General features: G+C 42.4%; 1 non-coding gene across 1 annotated transcript; it reads right to left on the reverse strand.

The window, feature by feature from the left end:
- Positions 1 to 407: 407 nt before the first annotated feature.
- On the reverse strand, positions 408 to 480 carry trnar-ucu (transfer RNA arginine (anticodon UCU)). The gene has a single exon. It is a non-coding gene; the product is annotated as a tRNA-Arg (tRNA).
- Between the last annotated feature and the right edge of the window lie 21,495 nt (positions 481 to 21,975).

Below are 21,975 nucleotides of genomic sequence, written 5' to 3' on the forward strand. Positions count from 1 at the left end.
TCCATAAAATCCAACTCTTTGACCACATCTCTGGTCATCTGCGTTCTTCTTCATAGAATCATAAAATCCCTGCAGTATGGAAACAGGCCATTCAGCCCAACAAGTCTACACTGACCCTCCAAAGGTTAAACCTCCCAGACCCATTACAGTACCCTATTACTCTGCATTTACCCCTAACTGATGCACCTAACCTGCATATCCCTGAATGCTATGGGCTATTCAGCATGGCCAATTCACCTAACCTGCACATTTTTGGATTGTGGGAGGAAACCAGAGCACCCAGACGAAACCCACGCAGAAATGGGGAGAATGCGCAAACGCCACACAGACAGTTGCCCAAGGTGGAATCGAACCTGGGTCCCTGACCCAGGTAACCACCGAGCTGCCTCTAAAAACAAATTTAAGCACACCCCAGGTGGGATTTGAACCCACAATCCCTGGCTTAGAAGGCCAGTGCCTTATCCATTAGGCCACTGGGGCTTTTTACATGGCTGGCTGTCATACATTCTTTATAATGTTCCTGTGAAGCATTTTAAAAGTACTGCATAAATACAGTGATGTTTTGAAGATCATTCAGCCCCTAGATCAGATTTGATCTGTATCTCAACTCCATTTGAGTTACAGGGAGAGGTTGAATAAGCTGGAGCTATTTTCCCTGGAGCATTGGAAGCTGGGGGGGATGACCTTTATAGACCATGTATAAAATCACGAGGAACATGGATAGGGTAAATAGGCAAAGTCTTATCCCTGGGGTGCGGGAGTCCAGAACTAGAGAGAATAGGTTTAGGGTGAGAGGGGAAAGATATAAAAGAGACCTAAGGGGCAACTTTTTCCACAGAGGGTGGTATTTGTATGGAATGAGCTGCCAGAGGAAGTGGTGGAGGCTGGTACAACTGCAACATTTAAAAGGCATCTGGATGGGTATATGAATAGAAAGGGTTTAGACCGATATGGGTCAAATGCTAGCAAATGGGGCTAGATTAATTTAAGATATCTGGTGGGCATGGACAAGTTGAACCAAATGGTCTGTCTTCATGCTGTACATCTCTACCGCTCTATAACTCATTAACATGATGATATATTAATAAGATATAAAAACGTAGTTCCACTTAACATTGTATCACAGCTATAAAGTGAAAACTGGCATTTACTAGCTTTCATTCCATATGAATATTTCTCTCTGTCACAGCTTGCCAGCTGACAAATAAGAAATCACCTTACCCTGGCCAAACAAGATTTGACTGATCTAAATTTTTAAACTTTTTTGAGACATCCGGTCTCAATAGGTTTTGGGAGACAGTGTTCCCAATTTCTACTAGCCTTTGTGTGAAGCAACCCTTTCAGATTTGCCCTCTGGGCAATTTTTCTCAAATCTTAAGATAACACCAGTTTTCCTGGATTCTTCTATCCCATCCGGCATTGCTCGACATTGCTGTAAATATCCAGATTGCCTTGTTTTCTTTTTACTTCGGATTTTCAGCGATTCCCATTTCTTTTCATTTGAGGAATCTCGTCATTCTTGCTCTGCAAACTCCAAAAGGAAAACCAAGAAGGACTGAATGATAGTGCAAGCTAATTTGTTTTGTTACAGTTCAATCATTTTGTTCTGCTGATGTACAGGAGGCTGACATTTCTTGAGACACTGGCTGCAGCACTCATGCATGTCTCTGCCTGCTTGACATGATTGTGAGCTGATCCAAAAAGCAGCTCATCTTGATCCTTTGCAAGCAAGGTGCTTAATATGTATTTTACACTGCCTGCCAGACCACCTTTTTCCACATCGCATGATTGCAAAGGTGCAAGTCACTGCTGAGATTTTACCAATAGGTTTGCCATGTAACAAAAAAAAAGCCTCTTGATTTATTAATCTCCAAGTCTGGTTTAATTAGTAGGGTTTCAGCTTCAGTTTCACTACTTGATTCCCACTCAGTATGCAACGGCTTTAGTTTAGTGCTGCCTCTTACATCTTTGCTACATTACTAGGAATCTGTACTCAGCAGTCGAGTTGATAAATGTACTGTTACACATTCACCCTTCTGAATAACATAAAGGATATCGAAAAAGAATATCATATATTAAATAGTTTATTAACTATTTACAATGAAGCCTTGTCTGTCATACAACACTGCATAAGCTCAGTCAAAATCAGTTCCTTTGGTGATCCTTTCTAGTTCTTTGTATGTTGTCACTGTTCTCTGCAAAGTCATCATTGTCTAAATCAAAAACAACAGTGCCAGTTTGCATTTATATAGCTCCAAAAATGTTGTTAGGTGTCCCAGGACCCTAAATGTCACCTCTTCGCTGATGGCGGTGGCTCAGTGCTTAGCACTACTACCTCACATTGCTAGGGACCCGGGTTCGATTCCAGCTTCAGGCGACTGTTTGTGTGGGGTTTGCACATTCTCCCCGGGTCTGTGTGGGTTTCCTCCCATAGTAACACAGATGTGCAGGTTAGTTGAATTGACCATAGTGTTCAGGGATGTGTAGGTTATGTATATTACTGTAATCAGGGTTAATGAAAACTGATAAGGTAAGGAAATGGGCCTACAAGGGATAGTCTTAAGGGTGGCACGGTGGCACGGTAGCTCAGTGGTTAGTACTGCTGCCTCACAGCGTCAGGGACCCGGGTTAGATTCCAGCCACGGGTGACTCTCTGTGTGGAGTTTGCACATTCTCCCTGCGTCTGCATGGGTTTCCTCCGAGTGCTCCAGTTTCCTCTCACAGTCCAAAGATGTGCAGGTTAGGTAGATTGGCCATGAGAGGTGCATTAGTCGGGGGTAAATGTAGGGGAATGGGTCTGGGTGGGTTGCTCTTTGGAGGCTCGGTGTGGACTTGTTGGGCTGAAGGACCTGTTTCCACACTGCAGGGGATCTAATCTAATCTAATCAACCACAAAAGGAGATGTCCGGGCAGATGATCAAAAGCATAACACAGCAGCTGAGGAGAAAAGGGATTGTGGAGGGAATTCTGAGCTTTGCACCTAAGCATGATGGAAGGATTAACATGGAGTATCCTCCCAAGGTCAAGTATGTGAGTATGCAAATATCACGGTCTTATTAGGCTGGCAGAGGTGATTAGAAAGATTGGGAGCATGCACATCTGCAGAGGAATTTGTAAAACACGATATGACTTCACAACTTCAGCACACAAGCCTGTGGACTGGGGTCGATTTCGAATTTAGCAAAAGAGAACAAAAAATTTCATCAACAAAGGGGGAAGTAAAGGACAAGAAGAAACTTGCAGGGCATGTTAAAGCTGACGGTAAAAGCATCAAAGAATATGTGAAGATGAAAGGGTTTGCAAAGACAAATGTACGTCCCTTACGGTCAGAAATGGGGGAAGTTATAACGGCGGGGTGGGGGCGTGGAAGAAAGAAATAGCAAAAGACTTGCACACGTATGTCGGTTCTGTTTCTACAAAAGAGGACACAAATAATTTCCTGGAAATGTTGGGGGATAAATGTAGAGATGGAGAAATTGTAGAAAATCAATACCAATGTAAAAAGAAACGGTGCTATAGAAATTTCTGAGTTCAAAGGCAACAAATCCCCAAGTCCTGGAAATATTTGATTCATTGGTTGTCATCTTTGACATTGCTGTAGACACCTGAGTAGTTCCGACAGACTAGAAGGTGGCAAAAGTAATCCCATTGCTTTTAAAAGTACGGAAATAGAAACCAGAGAATGACAGACCAGTTAGCCCAACTTCAGCAATAGGGCAACTGCTAGAGTTTACCATAAAAACAAAGTGATGTAGAATCTTTGGATAGCACCAATATGATTGGACAAAGCAACATGGGTTTATGAAAAGGAAATTGTGCTTAATGAGCCTTTTGAGAATGTAACAAGTTGAAGAGATAACGGAGCCCCAGTGGATGGGGTGTATTTGGATTTGAAGCAAGTTTTTGATCAGGTCCCAAGTAAGAAAGTGATAGGCACAAGTAAAGCATAAAGGTTTAGTCCAGACTAAAAATTAGTCTACAAATCAGAAACAGAGAGTGGGAACAAATACACTATCAAGCAGTGGGGTACCTTTGGGATCAATGCTTGGGCCCCATGGGGGAACCAAATGTATTATTTCCAAATTTGCCAATGGCACAAAACAAAATATGATCGGCAGTTGTGAGGAGGCTGCAGGGTGATCTAGACAAGTTGAGTGTGTGGGCAAACTGCAGAGCAGATGCAGTACTACACAGATACATGAGAAGTCATAAGCATAGCTTCATTGCAAGAGGATTTAAATTCCAGCATGTGTATATCATGCTGCAGTCATGTTGAAACCTTGTTGAGACCACACCTGAAATATCCTGTGGCAGTTTTCATCTCCCTACCTAAGTGTGGGTATCCTTACCGTAGATGGAGAGAGCAAAGGTTTGGGAGACTGATACCAGGAGCTGGCAGGACTATTTGTTTTGAGCAGCGATTAGTTCAATCAGGCCTGTATTCACTTGAATTTAGAAGAATGATAGAGGATCTGCTTGAAACCTATAAAAGGATAAACATATTAAATGCTATGAGAGTGTTTTCCCTGACTGGAGACATTTAGATTCGGAGTCATAATCGCAGGATTTGGGATAGGTCATTTAGGACTGAGATCAGAATGTACTTCCTCACAGAGAGGGTGGTCATAGAATCTCTACAGTGTAGAAGCAGGCCATTCAGCCCATCATGTCTACACCTACTCTCCAAGACCATCCTATACAGCCCCAGCCCGCAATCCTATCACCTGCATTTCACATGGCTAATCCACCTAGCCCACACATCCCTGGACACTATGGGTAATTTAGCATGGCCAATCTACCTAATCTACATATCTTTGGTCTGTAGGAGGAAACCAGAGCATGCAAAGGTAGCCCACATAGACACAGGAAGAACATGCAAACTCCACATGGAGGGGCATCCAAGGGTGGAATCGAACTCGCGTCCCCGCCACTGTGAGGCTGTAGTGCAAACCGCTGAGCCACCATGCTACCCTATCAACCTGTGGAATTCATTATGACAGAAGTCTGTGGAAACTGGGTCACTGAATATATTGAAGAGGAGATTGCTCTTTTTTGGTTAGTAAAAGCATCAAGTCATGTAGAGAAAATGTGGGAATATAGCATTGAGATAGAGGATGATCCATGATCATATTGGCTGCTGGAGGAGACTCAAAGGGCCGAATGACCTTCTCCTATTTCTAGTTTCTACATGTTTGAAGCCACTGTAAGATAGAGATCATCAGGTGATAGGTGAATTAGATTTAATGTAAATTCAGATACATGAAACAGAAAGCTTAGAGGATGATAAGGAAGACAAGAGTGTGCAACACCAATGAACAAAGGAAATTCCTCTGAAATAACATGGATGGAATTTCAGGCAGGTATCTCAAAGAATGAATCGACACTAACCAGGGTAGGGGTGTGCAGTTATAGAAAGGACTTAATTAAAAATAAATGTTCCTTATCAGGTTGAACAACAATTGACGATTGGTTAATTGTAATAAGTCAGTTTGATCTGTGCCCTATTAGAGTTGCCAAGGTAGAGTTTAAAAATCGCTGCATGCAAAACCATTAAAAACCTTTAGAAAGTTATTCCTTTCTTTTCCAATCCATGAATACAACTCACCCTAAAACAAATTCTTGTTACAAATGTCTCAACTGAGATTTGTCAATTTTGTTTTTGTTTCTTTAAATCTCCTGTGCACTATTAGACTGACGTTTGCTGTGTTATGAAGTAAATTGAAAAGTTGTTTAAACAGGAGGCTTTTGACTCCTGAGATTGAATGATGTTGGTAGATGGAGAAAGTGGAGGAGGACAGAGAGAAAGGCAAAGACAAGACAAGTTATCTGGTCCAATAGTAGCAACCGATAAACATCTAGAACCTAATGTGATGCTCAACTTTTCTTCTTGAGTTGGCTTTAGTGTTGGTGAACTGAGCTGTGATTGTATCCTGAAGGTTAAGAGACACTTCACACTGTTCATTTGCAAGGATGAGTCCAAGCACAGCTAATGCTCATTGGGGAAAGACATCTTAATGACTGGTGCTGTCAGACCAGCAATTTGAAGGTCTTTTTATCGCAGTGTTCTGAGTCAGTGGTTCAAGCCTTTGAAGATCCACTCACCACACGTGACTGGGCTAATTGTTTGTGGGAATTAGGACTAAATGGAGACACAGCTACGCATCATTTTTGGCCAGTACTGAATTCATTTATGTGTTGAAAGGTTGTCACACTTAGGTATTGAAAGACTTCTGACATGGTAATTGGTGCGGTGAAGCACTCTCTGGATCTTTAGAGTTAAATCGAAGAATTTAGGAAGTTGGGACAAGTTTTGCAGATTCCTATTGACCAACATTTTTCCCCTCAGTCAACACCTCGCTGTGCTAATTATCTGGCTATTTATCTCATTGCTGTATATGGATGGTTGCTGTGTGCTAATTGGCTACTGTACTTTTCTACACAGTAATATAGCAGCTATTCCAAATATTTCACTGATTGGGAAGCCTTTGAAGTCATGAAAGGCCCATTATAATTGCACAAGTGACTTTCTTTTCTTTTTCTCCAATATGTAATTTAACCTGGAGGGTTTTTTGGTTAGCTTTTCACATGGCAAAAAAGCACACAAACACAAACAGCAAAACCAAAAACACTACATTCATCAATGTTTACATTCTTTAATTGATGGGGCTGTGGCTCACCAAAATGAAGATATCTCGGCTGATGCAGAACTGCTGTATAATTGGAATTACAGGATTCAGAACAGTATATGAGTAATATACAACCCAGGATTGTGCAAGGTAGAGTGTTTATGTTAAACATAAAAACTCAAAGAATTGCAGATGCTGGAAATCAGAACCAAAAACAGAAATTGCTGGCAAAACTCAGGTAGATTGATCACTGGATCCAAAAACATTCATTTGGCCTCCTCTCCACAAGTACTGTCAAAGTGTTGACATTGTTGACCTGATAGTGTCAAGGAATGGTGAGTCTTGAAGCTCCCTGAATTTACCCCGGAAGAGAGAGCAAATCTTTACCAGCTGAGTAAGTGCAAACTGAGAGTCCACCTGTAACGATATTCTCAGTAAGAGTCCAGAAACATTCTGGTGAAGTCAAAATGAAGAAAGTTGTTTGATGGAATCTTTGAAAAATAGAAGATATCATTCAATAGAAATGTGGGAACACTGGCACCTATTTTATTGGCCAGGCCATCATTTATACATTATCCTTATTTCCCTTTGAGAAGCTGGTCAGCTACTTTCTTGAATCATACTGACTGTATGGAAGTCTCTTTTGCTGTCATTTGGAACAACTAAGAAAACCAGAACACACATTGCTGTGGATCTGGGCTCACACTTAGACCTGCCTAGGAATGGTAAGAACAACAGCGATCTTGGACACCAGTGAACCTTATAGTGGTTTGCAGTAATTTTATAGTCACCAAGACTGATAGCATTTTATTCCAGATGTGCTGTGATGAACTTTAATCTTAGTCTCTGGTTTGTGGATTTCTAGCCCAGTATCAAATCCAATCCATTATCATTGGGGTGGCACGGTGGCTCAGTGCTTAGCACTGCTGCCACACAGCGCCAGGGTCCCAGGTTCGATTCCAATCTTGGGCAGCTGTCTGTGTGGAGTTTGTACATTCTCCCCGTGTCTGGGTGGGTGTGCTCCAGTTTCCTCCCACAGTCCAAAGATGTGCAGGTTAGGTGAATTGGCTGTGCTAAATTGCCTATAGTGTTGGGTGCCCTAGTCAGGGGTGAATGTGGGGGAGTGGGTCTGGGTGGATTGCTCTTCAGAGGGTTGGTGTGGACTTGTTGGGCCAAGTGGCCTGTTTCCACACTGTAGGGACTCTAATCATTAGCCTATTGATGGCTAAGTACTGCAATTTTCTACAGGCAGTGATGCTCTTTCTCCTCCTTGTCATCCGACAGGACTACATATTGGTGATAAAGATTATTAAATCATAGTAGCAAACATTTTATGGTGCTGACTGAACCATAGGGAACAGGCCTCAGGTTAATCTTCCTTTCCTTGACCAGAGCTACTGAAGAGAATTTTAACGACATGGCCACACATTTCCCCAAAACCAGGTGAGACCAACTAACTCTATGCTATATGTGCACATGCATGGGGCAGCATGGTGGCTTAGTGGTTAGTATCGCTACCTCACAGCACGAGGGACCTGGGTTCAATTCCAGCCTCGGGCAACTGTCTATGTGGAGTTTTCACTTTATCCCTGTGTCTGCATGGGATTCCATCGTGTGTTCCAGTTTCCTCCCTCAATCCACAGATGTGTAGGTTAGGTGGATTAGCCATGGTAAATGTCGGGTAGGGGGTGAGATGCTCTTTGGAGGGTCAGCGTGAATTGAAGTGTCAAATGGCCAGCTTTGACAAACTGTAGGGACTCTATGTATATACGTATTTATATAAGAAACATTTTGAAATTGACTGTGATGGATGGATCCAATACCCTACTGACATTCGCTGACCAAGTACTCAATGATTAATAGTCAATTGTGAAAGCGAATCTTATGTGTCTATGAAGATAGATCTGTCAAACAGGTTAAGATAGACAAAGGTTGAAACAGAGAAAAGACAGTTTAAAAAAAAGCATTACCAACAAAAGTTCTTAGTATATTTCTTTTCCCTTATGTGGGACTGGAAGATCTGTAGATAACATTCACTGTCCTCCATATAAGCCACACTCCATTGTACATCATTTACATTTGTTGACTTCTTAAGAATTAATGCATTCAAACAAATGCTATTTTTGCATTGTCAATTGTTACTTCTAAAGAGTTAGGGGAATCTCAGATTCAGGGATGCCATCCCCTCATGCATATCCCCAAAGTCACAAGTACACGAAATGTAGTATGTCACAAGCTAGGTGACTGGTCACTCAATCTTGAATCACATTTTCACATATGGCAAGCAAAGCATTCAGATACAGCATACTGGTCATTCACAGCTAATCAACAAACATCTAGAATCTAGCTACATGATGAAGGAGCAGCACTCCAAAAGTTTGTGCTTCCAAATAAATCTGTTGGACTGTAACTAGTGTGATTTTTAACTTTGTCCACTCCAGTTCAACACCGGCATAGAGTAGGAGAGACAAACCGATCAAATGGGACCTTTTCATCAGAGCCCTCTACCTTTGTCAACTGCCCTGGTTCCTTAGCTAATCTGCCTTTCATTGATTCAATCTGGACTATTGAGCATGAACTCTGTGCTGATAGTTCAGTAGCTAAGAGAGGGCTGCAATGTTGAAGTTACAATCTTTTGGATGAGACTTTAAACTGGTTCCCTCCTGGTGATGATGCAAAAGATCTCATTATTCCGAAAAGGGATGGGAGGGATTTGTGCCAGCGTGGTCAATAGTTATCCATTAATTAAATTCTTTGAAAGGAATGATCTGGACCCCATCATACTTTTGGAATTTTGCTGTTGTAAATTTGCAAAGATACAAAGAAAGCACATGAAAGTGGTACTTGCGTTGATTTTGCAGAGAGCTGGCATTAATAGAATGCACCACTACCTTCCATGGCTGCCATGTTGTTTGCATTACATCAGACTGCACTTCAAGCAAACTTCATTGGCTGGGAAGAACTTTGGCACATCCTAAGAAACCATTAAAGGTGCTATGTAAATGCAAAATTTGTTTTGAATAAACACTTAGCAGCAGAAAAAGCATTGTTTATGCTTGTATAAATTACTAACAAATGTATGTATTTCTGTTCCTGCTTTAATGTTGCCTGTACGTTTTGATGATTCTTTGTATACCAAAGCTTTCCAGTTCCATAAACAATAGATGTCTTGTTTCTAGGTTTCGTCTCCTGTAAGAGTTTTGCATCATACCCTTGTTTGCTCTAAATATTTATCTCACTGTTAGTTCTTTAAAAGATTTGGTGATTACGATTCCTGTTGAATGGCTTTTCACATTGTCTGTGGGAAAGAATGAACCTGTTCTTATACTGACTTACTCCTGAGTAGTTCCCTGTCTAATAACTATTGGTTGGAGAAAGTGAGGACTGCAGATACAGGAGATCAGGGCTGAAAAGATGTTGCTGGAAAAGTGCAGCAGGTCAGGCAGCATCCAAGGAGCAGGAGAATCGACATTTCGGGCATGAGCCCTTCTTCAGGAATGAGGAAAGTGTGCCAAGCAGGCTAAGATAAAAGGTAGGGAGGAGGGACTTGGGGGAGGGGCGTTGGAAATGCGATAGCTGGAAGGAGGTTAAGGTGAGGGTGATAAGGTGAGGGTGATAGGCTGGAGTTGGGGTGGGGCGAAGACGTCAGGAAGAAGATTGCAGCTTAGGAAGGTGGTGCTGAGTTCGAGGGTTGGGACTGAGACAAGGTGGGGGGAGGGGAAATGAGAAACCTGGAGAAATCAGATTTTTCCACTCCGGCCTATCACCCTCACCTTATCACCCTCAACTTAACCTCCTTCCACCTATCGCATTTCCAACGCCCCTCCCCCGAGTCCCTCCTCCCTACCTTTTATCTTAGCCTGCTTGGCACACGTTCCTCATTCCTGAAGAAGGGCTCATGCCCGAAACGTCGATTCTCCTGCTCCTTGGATGCTATCTGGCCTGCTGCGCTTTTCCAGCCACACATTTTCAGCTAATAACTATTGGTTCCCAATAAAAAAATAAACATTTCTGGTTATTATGATATTCATTGTGAATGATAGAAGTAACTTGCATACACGCAGAGCCGGGAATAGCCAGATAAATATCTCAGGTCTCATTCTCAATTTTACTGTCTGCAGTAACCTCAAGATCCTTTGTAGAATCTCTACAGTGTGGAAGTAGACCATCAAGTCCACACTGACCCTCTGAAGAGCAGCCCACACATTTACTATGGCTAATCCACCAAGCCTGTACATCTCTGGACAATTTAGCATGGCCAATCCACCTAACCTGCACATCTTTGGATTATGGGAGGAAACCGGAGCACCCAGAGGAAACCCACACAGACTCTGGGAGAATGTGCAAACTCCATGGAGACAGTCACCAAAGCTGGAATTGAACCCAGGTCCCTGGCTCCTGTGAGGCAGCCACGCTAACCACTGAGCCACTATAGAACCCATCTCATTTTTAATCCATTGACTGTTGTGTGTTGTGAATCTGCTGTAATCTGCAATAGGCAGATTATTCCAATCTGTTGGATATTTCCAAATAGAACAGAGGGTTACGAGGCCAGTAATACACTGTTACTAATTCAGCCAGCTGGACATTACAGAATATGAGTTCCCTGATTGAGGCTGTTGATCTGGTCCAATCAAGGACCCCTAGCTGACATAGTAAGGTTGAGTATTAGACATACTGACACACTGGTGTCTGCATGAGGCAACATTAGAGTCAAGGCCTGTTCTTGCGTAAATAAGGGGTGATTTGGTGATGGGTTGCTGGTCTGTGTAGAGCTATTTCAGTAACTTTGCTTCTTAATAACCTTGACATTTCAGAGTGCTGAGTTCCAATCTCGCCATGGCACCGAGAATTCAAATTCAGTGAATGAGTAAATCTGGAAATGTGTTGCTAGTCTCATTAACAACGATCATGAAGCTACTGCACTTTTGCAGAAGTCCAAGCAGTTTGACAAAGTCCTTAATGGGAGGAAATCTGCTGACTTTACCAAAATGTGAAGCCAGATCCACATATTGATTCTTACCTGCCCTCTGAAAACACCTAGCAGACCATTCCCTTCCATTGACTAGATAATGGAATCAACACACTGTGGGTTACCTTCATGCTGGAGACCAGCAGTTCAAAACAGTGACCCTTCTTCATCTTCCCAAGGGTAATTAGTGATGGCCAACAATAGTCTGGCTTTACCAATTGCTTCCCTTCCAATAATGAAGATTGGTTAAAATGAACACAGAATTAGGGACTAATGTCCCCTTTTCCTTTCCCCTCCAACTGCTAACCTCTAGCCTTTATGTAGTCACTGTAATGGCTGTAGCTCACTGGAACAATTTGTTAATGCATGGTTTGCTCTTCCAAGTTCTCATTATTATTTTTTCATCTTTCCTTCAACCTGTGAGTTTGATGAGCAGTAGCGGACCACCTACACTAATTAGTGCACTGGTTGGGTACCAATTAGAGACAGGGAGGTACAGAAGAGGCAGAAACTTAACTGACGTCCTATAACTAGTGCCTTAGAAAAAAAAACTGCAGTCATGACAAAAGTTCAGAAATGTATTCTCTTAATCTGCAGTGCGTGATGCTTAATTAGGTGCGAAAGTCTGAGCTTCCGCCAAATATTTGAGTGCTTGGGTATTTGTGCAGTGCTGATTCTGTGTTCATTGAAGATTTAAACTGACAATTAAATTACAGTTTTTTTCCTCCCCTTCAAGAAATTGCCAATAATTATAACCTAAAGAATCGGAACTTCACAGAGGATTGTCAGAGCTGAATGATTTCAAAATGTATTTGCACAAGTAATTTTAAAATTGTAGATGCATGCCCAGGAAATAATAAAGCAACTAATCTTTTCTAACCTTTCTGATGGAAACAAAAATGCATTATTATTTTGATGCATTTCTTAACTTTTTTTTCATTTTGTTTCTAAAGTAGTTGAGTTTGTTTTTAAATTAAGAGAAAGGTGGATACAATAAACACCAATAGAAGATTTCCAATTTTGAGGAGGAGTCCAAAATTAGGGTTGGTATGTCAAAAAGAAATTCAGGCAACTCATTAGCAATTAAAATGTGTAACTCACTACTGCAAGAGACAGTTAAGATGTTAAAATAGATGATGCATTTAAGGGAAAGCTGGATAATCACACGCAGGAGAAAGAAAAAGATTTATCTACTGGTGGGGTTTGATGAAGGAAATTGGGAGGAAGCTGGAATGAAACACCACCAATAGTGTAGAACTGTTGAGGGAATAGCTTGCTATTGTGCTGTGATTTTCTTCAAAGCCTTTAAACCTCTCCTCAGGTTCACAATATCTTCAAACACTGAGGGATCTGGAACTTGGAATCCACCTCTTCAATATTTGGAGCTCTTTGGGAACACCAGAAAATATCTGTAAGATCGTTTTAAAATTATGATTTGTGCCTTTATTACACAACCCCTGTTTCTGTCACATTGGCTGAGGAAATCTCAGCATCAGCCAGTGAGAGGATATCAAAATAAACAGAGCTTAGCAATTAGAAGAGCAAATAAATGGCAGAGTAGTAGCAGGGGAGCAATTTTCCATTGGTCAGAGATCTACCCAGAACAGAGGAAGATGGTTCTGATTGTTAGAGTTTCATCATCTCAGCTCCCAGGTATCTCTGCAAAAGTGCCTCTGGATAGTGTCCCAAACCTAACTTCAACCAATTCATCAAGAATCTTTCCATCATCATAAGAGGAGTGAGGATGCTCACTCATAATTGCAAACATTCAGCAACATTCGCAATTCTTCAGATAAACTGAAGTAATCCATGTCCAAATGTAACAAGACCTAAACAATATCCAAGGTTGTGTTGACAATTGGCAAATAATAGTCACACCACACAATGCCATTTAAATAGCCGTGGTGCACAAAAGAAAATCTAAAATTCATCCCTTGACATTCAGTGGCATTGCCATCACTGACACTCCCATTATCAACAGCCTGGGGCTTACCATTGACAAGAAGCTGAGCTGGACTAGCCGAATAAATACTGCAGCTACAAAAGCAGGTTAGAAGCTAGGAGACCTGCAGTGAGTAAATCATATCCTGATTCCCAAAGCCTGTCCACCATTTAAAAGGCACAAATCAAGAGTAAGATGGAATACATTTTGTTTGCTTGAATGAATGTAGCTCCAACAACACTCAAGAATCTTGACACTGTCCAGGACACAGTAGCCCATTTGACTGGCACCATATTCAGGCCCTCCACCACCATCACTCAGTAGCAGCAGTGTGTGTGTCATCTAAACTTGGAATACCGTAGGGTGTGGGCAGGTTGGTCAGATGGGCTGATCAGTGGCATCAGGGATGCTCAGTGGTTAGCACTGCTGCCTCAGAGTGCCAGGGACCAGGGTTCAATTCCAGCCTCAGGCAACTGTCTGCGTGGAGTTTCCGTATTCTCCCATTGTCTGTGTAGGTTTCCACCAGATGCTCCGATTTCCACTCACAATCCAAAGATGTGCAGGCCAGATGAATTGGCCAAGCTAAATGTTCAGGGATGTGTAAGTGAGTAGTCAAGATAAATATAGGGCAATAGGGTAGGGGAATGGGCCTAGGCAAAAGTGAGGACTGCAGATGCTGGAGATCAGAGTCTAGATTATAGTGGTGCTGGAAAAGCACAGCAGGTCAGGCAGCATTCGAGGAGCAGGAAAATTGACGTTTCAGGCAAACGTTCTTCATCAGGAATGAGGCAGGGAGCCTCCAGGGTGGAGAGATAAATGGGAGGGGGGATGGGGCTGGGGAGAAGGTAGCCAAGAGTACAATAGATGGATGGAGATGGGGATGAAGGTGATAGGTCGGAGAGGAGGGTGGAGCAGATCGATGGGAAGGAGGTTTGACAAGAAGGACAGTTCATGAGGATGGTGCTGAGCTGGCAGGTTGGAACTGGGGTAAGGTGGGGGGAGGGAAATTAGGAAACTGGTGAAGTCCACATTGATGCCCTGAGGTTGAAGTGTTCCAAGGCGGAAGATGAGGCGTTCAATGGGAACGGATCTGGCTGGATTACTCTTTGGTGGGTCAGTGTGGACATTTTTGGCTGAAGAGTCTGTTTCCACATTGTAGGGATTCTATGATTATAGAAGGTGCACTACGGAAATTCACCAAACCTTCTTTGATAGCACCTTCCAAATCCGAAACCATTATTGTATGGAAGAGCTAGGGCAGTATATACCAAGAAGAAGGACTAACCAGTGAGATAGGAGATGATGCAAAAATTGATAGGGTGGTAAGTAGTGAGAAGAGTGGACTTAGGATACAGGAGGGTGTGGGTGGGCTGATCAGTGGCAAATGGAATTTGATTCACATAAATGTAAGGATGTTAAATAAAAACCGAAAGAACTTCGGATGCCGTAAATCAGGAACAAAAACAAAAATTGCTGGGAAAGCTCAGCAGGTCTGGCAGCAACTGTGAAGAGAAATCAGAATTAACATGGCTGGTCCAGTGACCTTTTCGTATGAGGAAAGGCTGCGGCACTTGGGGCTGTTTTCATTGGAGAAAAGAAGGTTTAGGGGTGACTTGATAGAGGTGTACAAGATGATTAGGGGTTTAGATAGGGTTGACCATGAGAACCTTTTTCCACGTATGGAGTCAGCTATTACGAGGGGGCATAGCTTTAAATTAAGGGGTGGTAGGTATAGGACAGATGTTAGGGGTAGATTCTTTACTCAGCGAGTCGTGAGTTCATAGAATGCCCTGCCAGTAGCAGTGGTGGACTCTCCCTCTTTATGGGCATTAAAACAGGCATTGGATAGGCATATGGAGGATAGTGGGCTAGTGTAGGTTAGGTGGACTTGGATCGGCGCAACATCGAGGGCCAAAGGGCCTGTACTGCGCTGTATTTTTCTATGTTCTATGTTCTCATGGGGCACAGATTTAAGGGTAAGGGATTGGAGGTTTAGAAGAGGTGTGAGATCATGTCTCTTTTGCCCTGTGCAGCATGGGAATCTGAAACTCACTGCCTGAAATAGTGGTAGAGTCTGAGCCCTCAAGGAGTCATGGAATCATACAGCATGGAAACAGACCCTCGGCCACCCCTCAACCAGTCCGTGCTGAACATAATCCCAAAGGAAACTAGTCCCACCTGCCTGCTCCTGGCCCAAATCAGTCCAAACCTTTCCTATTCATGGACTTATCCAAATGTCTTCAAAGATTGCAATTGTACCACTGCCTCAGGAAGTTCATTCATTACATGAACTGCCTTCTATGTAAAAAAAATTGCCACTTATATCTTTTTTAAATCTTACTCCTCTCACCTTAAAAATGTGCTCCCTAGCCTTGAACTTCCCCATCCTAGGGAAAAGACAACTCTATCTATGCCCCTCATTATTTTATAAATTCCGTAAGATCACCTTTCAATCTCCTACTCTCCAGGGAAAAAAAGTCCTAGCCTATCCAGCCTTTCTTTATAATTTAAATCTTCCATATCAGGCAACACCCTGGTAAATCTCTTCTGAACTCTTTCCATTGATAATATCATTCCTATAACTGGGACATAATATTCCAGAAGGGGTCTCATCAATCTCCTGTACAACCTCAACATGATTTTCCAACTCCTATACTCAAAGGACTAAGCAATAAACGCATGCATGCTAGATGCCTGTTTAACCACCCTGTCTACATGTGATGCAAACTTCAAAGAATTATGTACCTGTACCCCTAGATCCCCCTGTTTTGCAACACTACCCAAGGCCCTACCATTGATTGTATAAGCCCTACCCTTGTTCGTTGTATCTCATAGTTATCCAGGTTGAACTTCATCTGCCAATTTTCAATCCATTGACCCATTTGATCAAGATCCTTTTGTAATCTTAGAAAAGCTTCTTCCCTGTCTACTGTGCCATCAATTTTGGTGTCTACAAACTTACTAACCATGCCCTCCATATTCTCATCTAAGTCATTTATATAAATGGCAAACAAGAGAGGACCCAGAACTGATCTCTGTGGAATACTGCTGGTGACAGGCCTCCAGTGTGAAAAGCATCCCTCCACCACCACCCTGTCTCCTGCCGTTAAGCCAATTATGTAACAAATTAGCAAGCTCACCCTGAATCATAACATCCAAAAAGCATTTAGATGTGCACTTGCAATGCCAGGGCAAACAAGGCCCTGGAATATAAAGTTACTCTCAATAATGGTGACCATGACTGCAATCATCAATTGTTGTATAAACCCATCTGGTTTGCTAAGGTCGTTCAGAAAAGGAAATCTGTTGTCCTTACACAGTCTGGCCAAATGTGACTCCAGCCTCATGGCAATGGGGTTGACTCATAAATGCCCTCTGAAGTAACAGAGCAAGCCACTTAGTTCAAAAACAATTAGGAATGAGCACCAAATAATGGTCTTGCCAGTGATGTCCACCGTTAAGATTTTAATTACATTGAGAAAAGAAGGATGAGTCTTTATAGTATGTCTTTCATTTGGATGTCCTGATACCATTAGTGGAGTGAAACCACTGCTATATTGTGGGAAATTCAATATAGAACAATCTTTTCACCTGAAGCCTTTCAATTCAGCCTATCCGTATTCTTCATCAACATCCTAAGTGGGATAACCTTGAACAGTCTCAACACATGTTTACAAGGTGGCAACACAGAACTGTAGAAAAAGGTAAGACTTTGGCACCACATTGGTATTTTTTTTAAAGTGATGACAGGAAGAATGGCTCTGATGAAAAATGGAAAAATTCAGACCAGCGGAGCTATACTTGAGGCGATGGAATGTCGCAAGAAAATAGGAACAAATTAACTAGGAGCAGGAGTAGGCCACACAGCCCCTCAAGACCATTCCACCATTCATTATGATCATGGCTGATCTCATCTCATTCTCAACTCGCTTTCCATAACCCTTCACCCTATTGTTCATTAAAAATCTGTCCATCACCTCCTTAACTTTACCCCTGTCCCAGCATCCACTGCCTCAGGTGTCGTGAATTCCACAGATTAATGACCCTTTGAGAGAAATAATTGCTCCTCTTTGTCTGCCACTCCTTACCTTAAAACTGTGACCTCTCATTATGGATTGTCCCACATGGGGAACAGTCTCTCTATGTCTACTTTAGTCAGTCCCCCTGAGCATCATATACACCTCAATTAGATCTCCTCTCATTCTTCTAAGCTCTAAAGATTAAAACTGCTTAATCTCTCTTCACAAAACAAGTTTTTCATCTCTGCAACACTCTATAAGGCATCAGGGAAAGATAGCAATGCAGTGAGAGAAGGTTTGATGGCTCCTATAAATAGTCAACATGGAAAAGGTCATGGATAGCAAATAGGAGGTGCATTTGAAAGAGTGAAGTTCAGACAACATGGATATCTGTGAGGAAATTGGAGATCATAAAGTGAGCAGTTGCCTCAGTTCCTAGTACAAACAGTTCACAGGATGGTCAACACAAATAATTGATAAAAAGTGCCAACTCTAAAGAAACACTGCAACATCTGGATCAGATTTTACAATGCACAACGTTAACTGTTGACACCAGGAGTCTAATGGTAATCAAATGTTAATTGATGCAGCATGAACTCTTGAATGTCATATTTAAGGAGTCTAATCAGATTAATTAAGGAATGCATTAGTAAATTGAAATATTTTTGAACAGGTCTGTTGTGGGTTATTGTGGTACAAGTTCGTGTTAAGTTAATTAAATCGAAATAGCTATTCAATTAAAATTAAGTGACATAGTAATGCTATGCATAGGCAAAATGTTCAATAATTCTTTCTTTAAAATAACATTATGCCCAACAAGCATTGAGAATGGAATGTTTTCAATGTAAGTATCCAATGTCAGCTCCAATCAGCTCCATTTCGGCTCAGTGTAATTAAAGAGAAATAAAAAGATGTGATTTCAAACGGTGTCTTATCACATCAAGGAGTACCTCTAAACACTTCACACACATTGAATCACTTTGAAGCACAGTGACTGTAGCAACATTGGTAGCTTTACTCTGCAGTCAAATGCAGAATAAAGTTCTCTCTGCTCTGCTCCAAGCCCAACATCTTAGGCTTGGCTTCTGAAGAGTAGACCCATTAAAGCCGGCAATCCCGTGGTCTGTCAGTGTGAGGCTGCCAATTAGTATTGCATTGGCGAAGGTTTGTGCTAAGGGGGTAGCCTCATTAGGAACCAGGCTAAGACAACCCAGGCTCATTTCACATCAGACCCTTAGATCCAGATAAGAGTCAACTATTCCCAGTCATCTCTACTGAAGTTGGGCCTGTGGCCCACAAAGAAGAGAGCTGCCTTCTCCACAGGCCTCAGTCTCCCAACACAAACTGAGCAACCCGAGCTGCTTTGATTTCTGTTTCTGTTCCTGCTGGTTGAATCGCATTTGATGATCTCACTGCCCAGATATCGTAGCCAAGACAAATAGATTTTTTTTTGGGAATATTTCTCTTTTCATGTTATAATTTTCTGCACGGGTCTCCTAATCACAACTGTGAAATCAGACATTATTGAACGCTGAGAGTTTTAAAAAATGATGTATAAAGATCTAGCTACACTCTGCAGGGAAGCAGATGAATGGAAGTTGCCAGCTGGAGACACAGCGTCCAGGCAAATCATCGGAGAATCAAAGATGACCCTGTCAGTAATTTTTCCATCCATTCCAAGGGTTTGAGCGTAAAATCTAGGGGCTCTCAAGTAAAAGTAATGTCACCCATAGCCTTGCCAGGCCATTAGAGAGAGACAACTGGCACTGGTTTAACCTCACGGTCATCAGGGCGTAGGCAAGAGAAGAGGTTGTGAAGGACAGTCCTTCATGGTAATCTCAGCCATTGTGGGAATTGAACCCACACTATTACAAAGTAAAATTAAAAATCACACAACACCAGGTTATTGTCCAACAGGTTTAATTGGAAGCACTAGCTTTCGGAGCAACGCTCCTTCATCAGGTGGTTGTGGAGGACACGATTGTAAGACACAGAATTTATAGCAAAAGTTTACAGCGTGATGTAACTGAAATTATACATTGAAAAATACCTTGATTGTTTATTAAGTCTCTCATCTGTTAGAATGACCATGTTAGTTTCACTGCTTTCATCTGTCAATCGCAAAACTTTTTTTTAGAAGTTACATCTCAAGTGAACTTTGTGGCACGGTGGCACAGTGGTTAGCACTGCTGCCTCACAGTGTCTGAGACCCGGGTTCAATTCCCGACTCAGGTGACTGACTGTGTGGAGTTTGCACGTTCTCCCCGTGTCTGCGTGGGTTTCCTCCGGGTGCTCCGGTTTCCTCCCACAGTCCAAAGATGTGCGGTTCAGGTGAATTGGCCGTGCTAAATTGCCCGTAGTGTTAGGTAGGGGTAAATGTAGGGGTATGGGTGGGTTGCGCTTCGGTGGGTCGGTGTGGACTTGTTGGGCCGAAGGGCCTGTTTCCACACTGTAAGTAATCTAATCTAAAGTCGTGTCAGCCCAGATAATGTTTTGAAGGTATTAGCCCCCTGTGTACTGCTGTCTGTGCCACAATGTTTAGGCTGATTCTAATCTAAAAAATGAATTAACAGAATCTTACATGGATTCATGCAGTTTTGAGCAAAGTGCAATGTAACTCTGCAAGTACAAATTCACCCCACAAACATATATGTGTATGTGTGCATATGTTTGTGTTGGGGGGGAGGGGGTTGTGACTGTTTGTTAGAGAGAATGTATATGTGTGTGTGTGAGTGTAGTGTAAGTCTGTGAGAGGGTGCATGTGGGATTGTGAGGTGTTATTACAAAGCAGCTATCCAGCCCACCGAGCTAGCCAACAGTGCAGAGCTGCCGAACTTGTGTAGTGTCAGAGGCCACCCTTGCACAACAACTTATATTTACACATGATCTTAAACATAATGAAACGTCACAAGGTCCTTTACAGAAGCCCTGCAAAGCAATATTTGATCCTGAATCACGTAAGGCTGAATTAGACCAGATGGTTAACCATTTGGTCAAACAGATCGATTTTAAGAAGCATCTTAAAGGATAGAAAACAGAAGTCAGAGAGGCTTAAAGAGGAAATTCCAGACCTTAGCATTATGGCAGCTGAAGACACAGCCCCAAGTCGTGAAGGGATTAAGATACCCAAGAGGTCAGTATTAGATGAGAATAGATATCTCAGAGGGACTGTGGACTAAAAGAGATAACTAGGAGAAAGTGAGGACTGCAGATGCTGGAGATCAGAGCTGAAAATGTGTTGCTGGAAAAGCGCAGCAGGTCAGGCAGCATCCAAGGAGCAGGAGAACTGACGTTTCGGACATAAGCCCTACTTCAGGAATCCTGAAGAAGGGCTCATGCCTGAAGTGTCGATTCTCCTGCTCCTTGGATGCTGCCTGACCTGCTGCATTTTTCCAGTAAAAGAGATTACTGCAGAGTGAGGTCATGGAGCAATTTTAAATCCTAGGTGAATATTTTAAATTCAAAATGCTGCTTAACATGGATTCACGACATCATTGAACAGAGGATGAGTGGGTGATGAGGACTTGGGTGAAACATAGGCAGCAGACTGTTAGATAAGCTCAAGTTTAAGTAAGGAATCATGTGTGAGGCTGCCATTTTGGACTATTCACATCTCAATGTACCAGAGCAATGAGTGTTTGAGCAGAGTATGTGGTGATGCAGGTGTGAATCAAAGAATAGAATCCCTATATTGTGGAAACAGGCCATATGTCCCATATAGTCCATACCAATCCTCTGAAGAGTAACACCCCTAAACTCATTCCCCTACCCTCATACTCTAAATTTACCTTTGACTATTACACCCACCCTGAACACTATGGTCAATTTAGCAAGGCCAATCCACCTGACCTGCACATCTTTGGACTGTGGGAGGAAACCGGAGCACCCAGAGGAAACCTGCACAGACACAGGGAGAATGTGCAAACTCTACACAGACAGTCACCTGAGGCTAGAATTAAACCCAGATCCCTATCACTGTGAGGCAGCAGTGCCAACCACTGAGCCACTGTGCCACGGTGTCAGGTAATTGTCTAGAAGTAGAAACAGACAGTCTTTGAGGTGGTATGGACAGAATCTCACCAGATAGGAGCACAGTAAGAAGGCACGTGCAACATTCCAAAGGCAAAGCATCATTCAGAAGCTGGTAAGAAGCACACGCCAAGAATGTGGGTTAAAAAAAGAAAAAAGCCAGTCACACTCAGAAAATGCAGACACATCAACAATGTGAGCACTGTAAGGAGCATAAAAGGCATTAGTGATCTCTAAGGAAAACATGGAATAATCAGGACAAACCAAAAGAACAGCAAAGGCCGTCCAGTTGAATGTGTGCTTGACACTCCAGGAAGTGTTACTGCCCGGTCAGGAAATGTAAGGTGACTAAAGCAAACAGTCTACAGCGATAAGAGTACTTGGCTC

The sequence above is a fragment of the Hemiscyllium ocellatum genome, chromosome 23 (genome assembly GCF_020745735.1).
Source record: "Hemiscyllium ocellatum isolate sHemOce1 chromosome 23, sHemOce1.pat.X.cur, whole genome shotgun sequence".
Classification (NCBI taxonomy): Eukaryota; Metazoa; Chordata; class Chondrichthyes; order Orectolobiformes; family Hemiscylliidae; genus Hemiscyllium; species Hemiscyllium ocellatum.